Source organism: Acipenser ruthenus, chromosome 43 (assembly GCF_902713425.1).
Source record: "Acipenser ruthenus chromosome 43, fAciRut3.2 maternal haplotype, whole genome shotgun sequence".
Lineage (NCBI taxonomy): Eukaryota > Metazoa > Chordata > Actinopteri > Acipenseriformes > Acipenseridae > Acipenser > Acipenser ruthenus.
In genome coordinates this window covers 6,417,980-6,432,744 of record NC_081231.1, presented here as the reverse complement: position 1 = coordinate 6,432,744, position 14,765 = coordinate 6,417,980, and positions in this window count along the sequence as shown.

The following is a 14,765-nucleotide window of genomic DNA, read 5'->3' as shown; positions in this document are numbered from 1 at the left end:
ACACACGATACAGGAGTGCTTTGTAATGTTGCAATGAGCACACGATACAGGAGTGCTTTGTAATGTTGCAATGAGCACACGATACAGGAGTGCTTTGTAATGTTGCAATGAACACACACGATACAGGAGATGCTTTGTAATGTTGCAATGAACACACACGATAAAGGAGATGCTTTGTAATTTTGCAATGAACACACATGATACAGGAGATGCTTTGTAATTTTGCAATGATCAAACAATACAGGAGTGCTTTGTAATGTTGCAATGAGCACACGATACAGGAGATGCTTTTACTTTGTGCTGAGGTAAATACCACTACAGGATTGTTTCATGTTGAAATACAAATACAAGCATACTGTTGTAGTTCAATATATATATATATATATATATATATATATATATATATATATATATATATATATATATATATATATATAAAATACCTATGAAAGACAAATGATGATTTTTTCTTTAATTCATAAAAACTGCTCTTTTTGACAAGTAAGGCTGACACATTGTCAAAAGTGTGGAAACCACCCAGTAAGACCAACCTCACTCCCCATGGCATTGACAGCAGCATGGCCTCAGCAGAACACACCCTGCTTATCAAATCACACTTAACAAAGTGGCTACTAATAAATCAACTGAGACCATAGCATCCTCCTAGCCTGCATGACATGCAAGAGGGATAGAAACATAACTGATCAGGTTCTGCTTCTTTCTATTTCACACAGTAATCATCATGATAATGCTTATGACCCAAATCCAAACTAGAATACCACATTTCTCTGATTGGGTAAAACCAGGTCCCTCCTTGACTATTATCCCAGGAGATTCCCCAGGATTACGAGGAACAGAAGTGTTTGAAACCCAAGATCTAAGAGATGCAGTTAAGAAACATATAGGAGAGCTTATAATGGTGCTGTTACACACCCACGCATATAGGAGAGCTTACAATGGTGCTGTTACACACCCACGCATATAGAAGAGCTTACAATGGTGCTGTTACACACCCACACATATAGGAGAGCTTACAATGGTGCTGTTACACACCCACACATATAGGAGAGCTTACAATGGTGCTGTTACACACCCACACATATAGGAGAGCTTACAATGGTGCTGTTACACACCCACACATATAGAAGAGCTTACAATGGTGCTGTTACACACCCACACATATAGGAGAGCTTACAATGGTGCTGTTACTCCCCCACACATATAGAAGAGCTTACAATGGTGCTGTTACACACCCACGCATATAGAAGAGCTTACAATGGTGCTGTTACACACCCACACATATAGGAGAGCTTACAATGGTGCTGTTACACACCCACACATATAGGAGAGCTTACAATGGTGCTGTTACACACCCACACATATAGAAGAGCTTACAATGGTGCTGTTACACACCCACACATATAGAAGAGCTTACAATGGTGCTGTTACACACCCACACATATAGGAGAGCTTACAATGGTGCTGTTACACACCCACACATATAGAAGAGCTTACAATGGTGCTGTTACACACCCACACATATAGGAGAGCTTACAATGGTGCTGTTACACACCCACACATATAGGAGAGCTTACAATGGTGCTGTTACACACCCACACATATAGGAGAGCTTACAATGGTGCTCTTTCAAACTCTTTTGAAAGTTTACCACCAAAGAGCCTAGTGTTTAAAACCAAAAAGTGTATGCAAAACAAATGTTAGAAAAAAAAGAAAAATGGAATGTTAACTTGTAATCATCCAATTGGAATATTTGCTGGCTGTAGTGTCATTTGTTGCTAGGGAAGAGTGATCTGACTGGCTTTGTGCTGGCAGGAAAGATAAGTCGACCACACACAGAACGTTCTTAACTCTTCGTTGTCAATAATATTTTGTGCACAGCTATACTTGACACAATTTTCTAATTAAAATATTTGGTATGTATTTGAACCAATGAGATATTTTGTAAGCAACAGTTCTGGGTGGGATTAGCAGCAGGCGTACAAATCATTTTGAAAATTAGTGCTAAACTGTTTGAAAATCTAGCACCAGAGAGCCTACTGGGGCTGAATTATCAAACCCCACCCTAATCAAGCCCCCTCACAACTTCACACACTTTCTTTCCTGGGTATGTGGATGGGGGGTAGTCCAGACCCATTGAGAAACTCTCATCATCTATGGTTGCTCAGGAATTCATAATACTATAAACATGTCTACTGGCTCTGGAATGTAATGTTGCTGGTGCTATATGAGGTACCCTGGCACTGGAATCTAGCACCACAGCGTGACATTTGCATCCTTGTTATAAAGTGCTCAGTCCCTTGGTTGAAACCACACCCCGTCCCTCCCACTTTCTAGTCTTGTTGAAACTCATAGTGGTTTTGCCATTTTCATCAGTTTTAGTAGCAAAGGGTCCAGTTGTGTTTTGCCATCTTGACCCCTATGAACGAGTTGCCTGGGGGGTAATGCACTGTTTTATTGCCCTCTATGAACGAGTTGCCTGGGGGGTAATGCACTGTTTTATTGATCTCTATGAACGAGTTCCCTGGGGGGTAATGCACTGTTTTATTGATCTCTATGAACGAGTTGCCTGGGGGGTAATGCACTGTTTTATTGACCTCTATGAACGAGTTCCCTGGGGGGTAATGCACTGTTTTATTGATCTCTATGAACGAGATGCCTGGGGGGTAATGCACTGTTTTATTGATCTCTATGAACGAGTTCCCTGGGGGGTAATGCACTGTTTTATTGACCCCTATGAACGAGTTCCCTGGGGGGTAATGCACTGTTTTATTGATCTCTATGAACGAGTTCCCTGGGGGGTAATGCACTGTTTTATTGACCCCTATGAACGAGTTCCCTGGGGGGTAATGCACTGTTTTATTGACCTCTATGAACGAGTTCCCTGGGGGGTAATGCACTGTTTTATTGACCCCTATGAACGAGTTCCCTGGGGGGTAATGCACTGTTTTATTGATCTCTATGAACGAGTTCCCTGGGGGGTAATGCACTGTTTTATTGACCTCTATGAACGAGTTCCCTGGGGGGTAATGCACTGTTTTATTGACCCCTATGAACGAGTTCCCTGGGGGGTAATGCACTGTTTTATTGACCTCTATGAACGAGTTCCCTGGGGGGTAATGCACTGTTTTATTGACCCCTATGAACGAGTTGCCTGGGGGGTAATGCACTGTTTTATTGACCCCTATGAACGAGTTCCCTGGGGGGTAATGCACTGTTTTATTGACCCCTATGAACGAGTTCCCTGGGGGGTAATGCACTGTTTTATTGATCTCTATGAACGAGTTCCCTGGGGGGTAATGCACTGTTTTATTGACCCCTATGAACAAGTTGCCTGGGGGGTAATGCACTGTTTTATTGACCCCTATGAACGAGTTCCCTGGGGGGTAATGCACTGTTTTATTGATCTCTATGAACGAGTTCCCTGGGGGGTAATGCACTGTTTTATTGATCTCTATGAACGAGTTGCCTGGGGGGTAATGCACTGTTTTATTGACCTCTATGAACGAGTTCCCTGGGGGGTAATGCACTGTTTTATTGACCTCTATGAACGAGTTCCCTGGGGGGTAATGCACTGTTTTATTGACCTCTATGAACGAGTTCCCTGGGGGGTAATGCACTGTTTTATTGACCCCTATGAACGAGTTGCCTGGGGGGTAATGCACTGTTTTATTGATCTCTATGAACGAGTTCCCTGGGGGGTAATGCACTGTTTTATTGACCTCTATGAACGAGTTCCCTGGGGTGTAATGCACTGTTTTATTGATCTCTATGAACGAGTTCCCTGGGGGGTAATGCACTGTTTTATTGACCTCTATGAACGAGTTCCCTGGGGGGTAATGCACTGTTTTATTGACCTCTATGAACGAGTTCCCTGGGGGGTAATGCACTGTTTTATTGACCTCTATGAACGAGTTCCCTGGGGTGTAATGCACTGTTTTATTGATCTCTATGAACGAGTTCCCTGGGGGGTAATGCACTGTTTTATTGATCTCTATGAACGAGTTCCCTGGGGGGTAATGCACTGTTTTATTGATCTCTATGAACGAGTTCCCTGGGGGGTAATGCACTGTTTTATTGATCTCTATGAACGAGTTCCCTGGGGGGTAATGCACTGTTTTATTGACCCCTATGAACGAGTTGCCTGGGGGGTAATGCACTGTTTTATTGATCTCTATGAACGAGTTCCCTGGGGGGTAATGCACTGTTTTATTGATCTCTATGAACGAGTTCCCTGGGGGGTAATGCACTGTTTTATTGATCTCTATGAACAAGTTGCCTGGGGTGTAATGCACTGTTTTATTGACCTCTATGAACGAGTTCCCTGGGGGGTAATGCACTGTTTTATTGATCCCTATGAACGAGTTCCCTGGGGGGTAATGCACTGTTTTATTGACCTCTATGAACGAGTTCCCTGGGGTGTAATGCACTGTTTTATTGATCTCTATGAACGAGTTCCCTGGGGGGTAATGCACTGTTTTATTGATCTCTATGAACGAGTTCCCTGGGGGGTAATGCACTGTTTTATTGATCTCTATGAACGAGTTCCCTGGGGGGTAATGCACTGTTTTATTGATCTCTATGAACAAGTTGCCTGGGGGGTAATGCACTGTTTTATTGATCTCTATGAACGAGTTCCCTGGGGGGTAATGCACTGTTTTATTGACCTCTATGAACGAGTTCCCTGGGGGGTAATGCACTGTTTTATTGACCTCTATGAACGAGTTGCCTGGGGGGTAATGCACTGTTTTATTGACCTCTATGAACGAGATGCCTGGGGGGTAATGCACTGTTTTATTGACCTCTATGAACGAGTTGCCTGGGGGGTAATGCACTGTTTTATTGATCTCTATGAACGAGTTCCCTGGGGGGTAATGCACTGTTTTATTGATCTCTATGAACGAGTTCCCTGGGGGGTAATGCACTGTTTTATTGATCTCTATGAACGAGATGCCTGGGGGGTAATGCACTGTTTTATTGCCCTCTATGAACGAGTTCCCTGGGGGGTAATGCACTGTTTTATTGATCTCTATGAACGAGTTCCCTGGGGTGTAATGCACTGTTTTATTGCCCTCTATGAACGAGTTCCCTGGGGGGTAATGCACTGTTTTATTGATCTCTATGAACGAGTTGCCTGGGGGGTAATGCACTGTTTTATTGATCTCTATGAACGAGTTCCCTGGGGGGTAATGCACTGTTTTATTGCCCTCTATGAACGAGTTCCCTGGGGGGTAATGCACTGTTTTATTGACCCCTATGAACGAGTTGCCTGGGGTGTAATGCACTGTTTTATTGATCTCTATGAACGAGTTCCCTGGGGGGTAATGCACTGTTTTATTGACCCCTATGAACGAGTTCCCTGGGGGGTAATGCACTGTTTTATTGACCCCTATGAACGAGTTCCCTGGGGGGTAATGCACTGTTTTATTGACCCCTATGAACGAGTTCCCTGGGGGGTAATGCACTGTTTTATTGACCCCTATGAACGAGTTCCCTGGGGGGTAATGCACTGTTTTATTGACCCCTATGAACGAGTTCCCTGGGGGGTAATGCACTGTTTTATTGACCTCTATGAACGAGTTGCCTGGGGGGTAATGCACTGTTTTATTTTTGCTTTCCAGTCTCAGTTTCTTGATTATATTCCCACAGACACATTGATGGAAGCTGTAAATTCAGTATCGCTTATTAATTCAGTATCGCTCATTAAGCATAGTGGAGGGTCATGTACGCATCTATTATTCCAACATGGAGGCCAGATCACTACTGTCCTCACCTGCACATCAGTAATTAACTTAATTACATATTAATATAATCAGAAATAGTGCAACCCACACTTATAATGATATTGTAGCCTAATTCTCATGCAGAAAATTAAATAAACAGTTTCCATACTGTCTCATTGCTTCAAGCAGGGTAGTGTTCAGCCTGTGTCAGTACTGTCTCATTGAAGCAGGGTAGTGTTCATCCTGTGTCAGTACTGTCTCATTGAAGCAGGGTAGTGTTCAGCCTGTGTCAGTACTGTCTCATTGAAGCAGGGTAGTGTTCAGCCTGTGTCAGTACTGTCTCACTGAAGCAGGGTAGTGTTCAGCCTGTGTCAGTACTGTCTCATTGAAGCAGGGTAGTGTTCAGCCTGTGTCAGTACTGTCTCACTGAAGCAGGGTAGTGTTCAGTCTTTGTCAGTACTGTCTCATTGAAGCAGGGTAGTGTTCAGCCTCTGTCAGTACTGTCTCACTGAAGCAGGGTAGTGTTCAGCCTGTGTCAGTACTGTCTCATTGAAGCAGGGTAGTGTTCAGCCTGTGTCAGTACTGTCTCATTGAAGCAGGGTAGTGTTCAGCCTGTGTCAGTACTGTCTCATTGAAGCAGGGTAGTGTTCAGCCTGTGTCAGTACTGTCTCATTGAAGCAGGGTAGTGTTCAGCCTGTGTCAGTGCTGTCTCATTGAAGCAGGGTAGTGTTCATCCTGTGTCAGTACTGTCTCACTGAAGCAGGGTAGTGTTCAGCCTGTGTCAGTACTGTCTCATTGAAGCAGGGTAGTGTTCAGCCTGTGTCAGTACTGTCTCATTGAAGCAGGGTAGTGTTCAGCCTGTGTCAGTACTGTCTCATTGAAGCAGGGTAGTGTTCAGCCTGTGTCAGTACTGTCTCATTGAAGCAGGGTAGTGTTCAGCCTCTGTCAGTACTGTCTCACTGAAGCAGGGTAGTGTTCAGCCTGTGTCAGTACTGTCTCATTGAAGCAGGGTAGTGTTCAGCCTGTGTCAGTACTGTCTCATTGAAGCAGGGTAGTGTTCAGCCTGTGTCAGTACTGTCTCATTGAAGCAGGGTAGTGTTCAGCCTGTGTCAGTACTGTCTCATTGAAGCAGGGTAGTGTTCAGCCTGTGTCAGTGCTGTCTCATTGAAGCAGGGTAGTGTTCAGCCTGTGTCAGTACTGTCTCATTGAAGCAGGGTAGTGTTCAACCTGTGTCAGTACTGTCTCATTGAAGCAGGGTAGTGTTCAACCTGTGTCAGTACTGTCTCATTGAAGCAGGGTAGTGTTCAGCCTGTGTCAGTGCTGTCTCATTACATGCAGGAGTGTCGTTGTATTTTGCATGACTGCAGAATCAGACCCACTGAACAAAGAGATCAACCTTAAAGTTCAATTTTCCAACAACAGGGGGTTAGACTGGAGAATAGTAATGTAACCTTTGCCTCTGAAGCACTGTGATTCTGCAGTTCTGCTGTGTATTGAAGGGGTAGTGTTCAGTATAGTGTGATTCTGCAGTTCTGCTGTGTATTGAAGGGGTAGTGTACAGTATAGCGTGATTCTGCAGTTCTGCTGTGTATTGAAGGGGTAGTGTTCAGTATAGTGTGATTCTGCAGTTCTGCTGTGTATTGAAGGGGTAGTGTAAAGTATAGTGTGATTCTGCAGTTCTGCTGTGTATTGAAGGGGTAGTGTACATCATAGTGTGATTCTGCAGTTCTGCTGTGTATTGAAGGGGTAGTGTACAGTATAGTGTGATTCTGCAGTTCTGCTGTGTATTGAAGGGGTAGTGTACAGTATAGTGTGATTCTGCAGTTCTGCTGTGTATTGAAGGGGTAGTGTTCAGTATAGTGTGATTCTGCAGTTCTGCTGTGTATTTAAGGGGTAGTGTACAGTATAGTGTGATTCTGCAGTTCTGCTGTGTATTGAAGGGGTAGTGTACAGTATAGTGTGATTCTGCAGTTCTGCTGTGTATTGAAGGGGTAGTGTACATCATAGTGTGATTCTGCAGTTCTGCTGTGTATTGAAGGGGTAGTGTACAGTATAGTGTGATTCTGCAGTTCTGCTGTGTATTGAAGGGGTAGTGTACAGTATAGTGTGATTCTGCAGTTCTGCTGTGTATTGAAGGGGTAGTGTTCAGTATAGTGTGATTCTGCAGTTCTGCTGTGTATTGAAGGGGTAGTGTACAGTATAGTGTGATTCTGCAGTTCTGCTGTGTATTGAAGGGGTAGTGTACAGTATAGTGTGATTCTGCAGTTCTGCTGTGTATTGAAGGGGTAGTGTACAGTAGTGTGATTCTGCAGTTCTGCTGTGTATTGAAGGGGTAGTGTACAGTAGTGTGATTCTGCAGTTCTGCTGTGTATTTAAGGGGTAGTGTACAGTATAGTGTGATTCTGCAGTTCTGCTGTGTATTTAAGGGGTAGTGTACAGTATAGTGTGATTCTGCAGTTCTGCTGTGTATTGAAGGGGTAGTGTACAGTATAGTGTGATTCTGCAGTTCTGCTGTGTATTGAAGGGGTAGTGTACAGTATAGTGTGATTCTGCAGTTCTGCTGTGTATTGAAGGGGTAGTGTACAGTAGTGTGATTCTGCAGTTCTGCTGTGTATTGAAGGGGTAGTGTACAGTATAGCGTGATTCTGCAGTTCTGCTGTGTATTGAAGGGGTAGTGTTCAGTATAGTGTGATTCTGCAGTTCTGCTGTGTATTGAAGGGGTAGTGTAAAGTATAGTGTGATTCTGCAGTTCTGCTGTGTATTGAAGGGGTAGTGTACATCATAGTGTGATTCTGCAGTTCTGCTGTGTATTGAAGGGGTAGTGTACAGTATAGTGTGATTCTGCAGTTCTGCTGTGTATTGAAGGGGTAGTGTACAGTATAGTGTGATTCTGCAGTTCTGCTGTGTATTGAAGGGGTAGTGTTCAGTATAGTGTGATTCTGCAGTTCTGCTGTGTATTGAAGGGGTAGTGTACAGTATAGTGTGATTCTGCAGTTCTGCTGTGTATTGAAGGGGTAGTGTACAGTATAGTGTGATTCTGCAGTTCTGCTGTGTATTGAAGGGGTAGTGTACATCATAGTGTGATTCTGCAGTTCTGCTGTGTATTGAAGGGGTAGTGTACAGTATAGTGTGATTCTGCAGTTCTGCTGTGTATTGAAGGGGTAGTGTACAGTATAGTGTGATTCTGCAGTTCTGCTGTGTATTGAAGGGGTAGTGTACAGTATAGTGTGATTCTGCAGTTCTGCTGTGTATTGAAGGGGTAGTGTACAGTATAGTGTGATTCTGCAGTTCTGCTGTGTATTGAAGGGGTAGTGTACAGTATAGTGTGATTCTGCAGTTCTGCTGTGTATTGAAGGGGTAGTGTACTGTATAGTGTGATTCTGCAGTTCTGCTCTGTATTGAAGGGGTAGTGTACTGTATAATCCAGAGGTGTCCAAACCGTGGCTAGTGAGTCGCATGCAGCTCCTGGGCAATTCAAGTGCGGCTCCCAGTGAAATGCTGGGTGACGCGGACTTTGCAGCTCGAATGAACTGGAGAAAGAATAATAAACAACCAAAGGGAAAAAGTCAAAATAAACACAAAGGGTTTATTGTTTTTGTTGTTTGTAATCATTCCTGTATCATTCTTTATTCTCTCCCCTTCTCTATCTTCAGTTTCTTTAGCCTGCATGTTCACTGCAAGGACATTTTGTCACTTGATGACCTTTGACCGTGCGCTGGCACATGCGTATTTCCAGTGTCCTGAGCTGGGCTTTGAACCCACTGGATGCGCAGCAGAGAACAAGCCAGACCCACGACTCAGGGGTTTTGTTTTAGATAACCAGATGAGAAACATTATACACAGAACTCTGTTTTATTGTTTTTATTGATTTTTCCCCCATGAATTTATTAAGACTTAGAAACTTTTTGCATTATGTTGCAATGTAGACACTTTTTAAATTAGTGTATTAAATAATTGGCCACTGCCAGTAAAATAAAACTGGATAAATATATTTTTGTATCTATTCCATTTTATTAAAAAGTGTGAAGTGTAGATGATGCTATTAAAAGAGAACACCTTTTACACACGTCACTTTTCAGAAGCCACTGATAAACTTTGCACTGATTTCACACTGAAGTGTTGAAGTAGTGTTTCTTTACTGCTTGGCCACACTATTTGTCCTGCTTGTCTAGGAGAAGAAAAAATAGTCCGCAGATTTATTGAAATTGAGGCATGCAGAAATGCCAAAGCCAATCATCACTGATCATTAGTTTAAAACATTAAGGTCACAGAAAATTACTAGTAAAAGAAAACAACAACAAACAAAAAAACTTAAAGTATAATTTCTTTAAAAAATATATGTTTCCCTTCTCTCTCTCTCTCTCTCTCTCTCTCTCTCTCACTCTCTCTCTCTCACACTCTCTCTCGCTCTCTCTCCTCTCTCTCTCTCTCTCTCTCCTCTCTCTCTCTCTCTCTCTCTCTCCTCTCTCTCTCTCTCTCTCTCTCTCTCTCTTTCTCTCTCTTTTTTCTCTTTGTTGTGTTTATAATAATGCACAGTATGCACTGTGACATAGTCAAACATAGAGCTGAACTTCGGCTGTGCTTTTAATTAGTGTTGAGGTAACTTTAACTTGAGCTTTTAACTCATGAGATGAAGTTGTGCATGTGAGACACTTTTCTGCAGTGCTGTTAAAGAACCCCACTGAAGTATTGAATTCAACATCTAAAGCTGTGCGATTTCAAGCTTTCTGAATCCTCTGAGTTGCAGCATCTATTGTCCAGGGATGTCCTGCCTCGTTCACAGGGACTGAAGACCTTAACATTAACATCTCCTCTAAATAATAATCTAAAGTGTCAGTTTAATGTGTTGCCATCACTTCCTGTGCACCCTGCTGTGTGCTCATCCTCCAGCACTTCCTCTCACTCAACCGCAGCCCCTGAAGCCCTCCTTCACTGCACTGAATGCTGTGCAGCAGCTCAGTGGCCTCTGCTGCTCTGCAGACAGGAAGGGGCTCGCTCTCATGTTCTCATTTTATAATGACAGCTTCCTAACTGCTAGGAAACATACTGTCTACCCACCCCCTCTCTCCTGTTCATGAATTCAATGATTAACACTGAATTGTTTAAACAAGCATTGCACTGATCAATGAGGATGCTCTCATTATAAGTCATCTCTGTGAATTGGTTCAGTCTTACTGATAAACTGTGTAGTCTGGAGAGTAAATAAAAAATACATAGACAGATTTATAGTTGACTTTTTAGAAATCTATAAAAAATTATGTTGACTATATCATTCTATAGATTAGAAATGTGCAAAAAAATATTTTGAATACATATGTTTCATATTGCCACTAAATTACATTAGTAATAATTATATGCCAATACATTGTAGCGATCTTCATGTGACTAGCCTACAGTACACAAGACATCCATCCATCCATCCATTATCATTAATCTCCGTCTAACCATTAGACGACGGAAGAGAAGGAAGCAAGTTTTCTTCCAGGACAACCTTGTACTTGGCTTGATTCATGCGTCCTTCACAAAGACAAATCTGCCCGATTCCAGCCTTGCTGAAGCACCCCCAGATGAGTCCAATTTTCAACTTTGCCCAACACCTGGTCGTCTAATGGTTAGACGGAGACCTGGAGAGGCCTACAAGCCACAGTGTCTCGCACCCACTGTGAAATGTGGTGGAGGATCGGTGATGATCTGGGGGTGCTTCAGCAAGGCTGGAATCGGGCAGCTTTGGCATGAATCAAGCCAAGTACAAGGTTGTCCTGGAAGAAAACTTGCTTCCTTCTGCTCTGACAATGTTCCCCAACTCTGAGGATTGGTTTTTCCAGCAGGACAATGCTCCATGCCACACAGCCAGGTCAATCAAGGTGTGGATGGAGGACCACCAGATCAAGACCCTGTCATGGCCAGCCCAATCTCCAGACCTGAACCCCATTGAAAACCTCTGGAATGTGATCAAGAGGAAGATGGATGGTCACAAGCCATCAAACAAAGCCGAGCTGCTTGAATTTTTGCGCCAGGAGTGGCATAAAGTCACCCAACATCAATGTGAAAGACTGGTGGAGAGCATGCCAAGGCGCATGAAAGCTGTGCTTGAAAATCAGGGTTATTCCACCAAATATTGATTTCTGAACTCTTCCTAAGTTAAAACATTAGTATTGTGTTGTTTAAAAATGAATATGAACTTATTTTCTTTGCATTATTCAAGGTCTGACAACACTGCATCTTTTTTGTTATTTTGACCAGTTGTCATTTTCTGCAAATAAATGCTCTAAATGACAATATTTTTATTTGGAATTTGGGAGAAATGTTGTCAGTAGTTTATAGAAAAAAACAAAAATGTTCATTTTACCCAAACACATACCTATAAATAGTAAAACCAGAGAAACTGATAATTTTGCAGTGGTCTCTTAATTCTTTCCAGAGCTGTATATATATATATATATATAGTAAACGATCACACCCACTTGGGTTCGTTGCCCCTTTAAGAATACGACCCAGCACACAGAAATGGAGTTTTCAAGCGCTGACGCACTAATTTTTAATAAACACAAAAATAAACAAAACACAAAACAAGCACCTAACTCCGATTTGGAGCACTTACTACACAGGTATTTCCCTGACTAACTTGCAGGACGGCTAAGCCGTTTACCTGGCACTGACACAATAACCAACTCACAGGTTTTCACAGCTCTTACTCTTTTTCTGACTGCTCGGAGACAGAGCATCTCTTCTGCAGCCTGGCTGCACGTCTTAAATACCCTGCACCCGGTTCTAATTTTTAATCACCCCTGGGTGCAGGGGATAATACATAATAACACAATTAAATTAAACAATAGAATAATTAACAAAAACTAATTAACAGAAAAGCAATACAATTAAACAATACAAAAGGTGCCATTTTTTTTCTTCAGGGAGGTTTTAACCCCCTCCCTGCTGTCTCACATTCCCGCTACCTTACAATATATATATATATACACAGTGCCTTGCATAAGTATTCACCCCCCTTGGTTTTTTCCACATTTTGTAGTGTTACAACCTGGAATTAAAATGGATTTAATTAGGATTTTTTGTCACTGATCTACACAAAATAGTCCATAATGTCGAAGTGGGGAAAAAAATCTTCATATTTTTCAAAATTATTTACAAATAAACAACTAAAAAGTCTTGATTGCATAAGTATTCACCCCCTTTGCTTTGACACCCCTAAATAAGCTCTGGTGCAACCAATTGCCAAGTCACATAATTAGTTGAATGGAGTCCACCTGTGTGTAATTAAAGTGTCACATGATCTCAGATTAAATACACCTGTTTCTGGAAGGCCCCAGAGTTAGTTAGAGAGCATATCTAAACAAACAGCATCATGAAGACCAAGGAGCTATCAAAACAAGTCCGGGATAAAGTTCTGGAGAAGCACCAATCAGGGTTGGGTTATAAAAAAATATCCCAAACTTTGAACATCCCCCGGAGCACCGTTAAATCCATTATTAAAAAATGGAAAGAATATGGCACCACCGCGACTCTGCCTAGAGAAGGCCGTCCATCAAAACTCAGTGACCAGGTAAGGAGGGCATTAGTCAGAGAAGCAACCAAGAGGCCAATGGTAAGTCTGAAGGAGCTGGAGAGATCCACAGCTGAGATGGGAGAAACCGTCCATGGGACAACTATAACCCGGACGCTCCACAAAGCTGGGCTTTATGGAAGAGTGGCGAGAAGAAAGCCATTGCTGAAAAAAACCCATATCAAATCCTGTTTGGATTTTGCCAAAAGGCATGTGGGAGACACAGCAAACATGTGGAAAAAGGTTCTCTGGTCAGTGTATATATATACTGACTTTAATCCGTGTTTTTAGCCTCGAATCCGAATCGCCGAAGTAAAAAATATCCTTTTTTAAAGAAAGGAAACCACACCCGCAAATATCATTATGTAAAGTAACAACTGTGAAAATGACAGGACAATTTCAAATTCCTTTGCCTATCACCTTTAAGCACAATAAAACCGCAAAACACAAGCCAAGTTATAAGAAATAACTCCTGATATTTATCTACCTATATAGTGAGAATATCTAACTACCTGTTTCTATTTCTGTCTATCTATATCAATAGAGATCTCTATTTGATGTATTTAAAAAAAAAAAGTGAGTACATTTAAGAAAATTGCACAAAGTCCTTTTGTTCACTAAATGTTAGGTTTATTTTAACATGCAGGGAATCGGGTCCCGGATACAGAACAAAACAACTTCAAAGTTTTTACACTTTACAGGACATTAAATACCCTGTTGTACAGGGCGTTTCCACTCCCCTGTTCCGGGCACTTAACCAATAGGACAGGGGCAACGTTCTGTGCTTACACCTCTTTCTTAGTACTGTGTGTGTAATGTTTTTGCGTTGTGTGCAAAAGATATGACTAGTGTCATGTGCTGAGGTAGCCTTGAAAATTGCTTGTCAGTATAAAATGAATGTTTTCCAACATGTTATTCTTAGGTTGTTAGCTCGCTATTGTTCTCTTGGGTGTTTCAGTTTCCTCAGCCATCGTTTGTAAGAGAAGTTGCTGTTGGCTTGATGCCCAAACGTGTGGATTTGGCGATCTTCCTGTTTTTCTCAAGAATATGCAACTTGCAATCAATTACTGCCTGCTTGCAATAAATGCCGGGCAAGTAAGCTGTAGGCCCAGAGTCTGTGAGTCTAGCACTTATGAACTGTCAGCAGTATGTGCAATTTGGAACTAGCAGTATGCTATCCCCAATGTTAGTCGCCTTTCAGAAACTAACACAAGTGTAGCTGTGCCAGTCCGCATGCTTAGCAATCTGCTACGCAATACTTATTTAATGGTTAATTCATGTTCTCCAACACTATTTATCATTATTTTTTATTTATTGATTGGTTGATTATACGTAATGGCTTACATTTGGTACATTAACTATGTGAAGGAATTATACAAGGCACTTCAAATGAGACTCTTTTAAAATGAAACATGATAATTATAGTTCTTTTTAAATTGTGGTTCCTTGAAATTCCTCTCAATGAG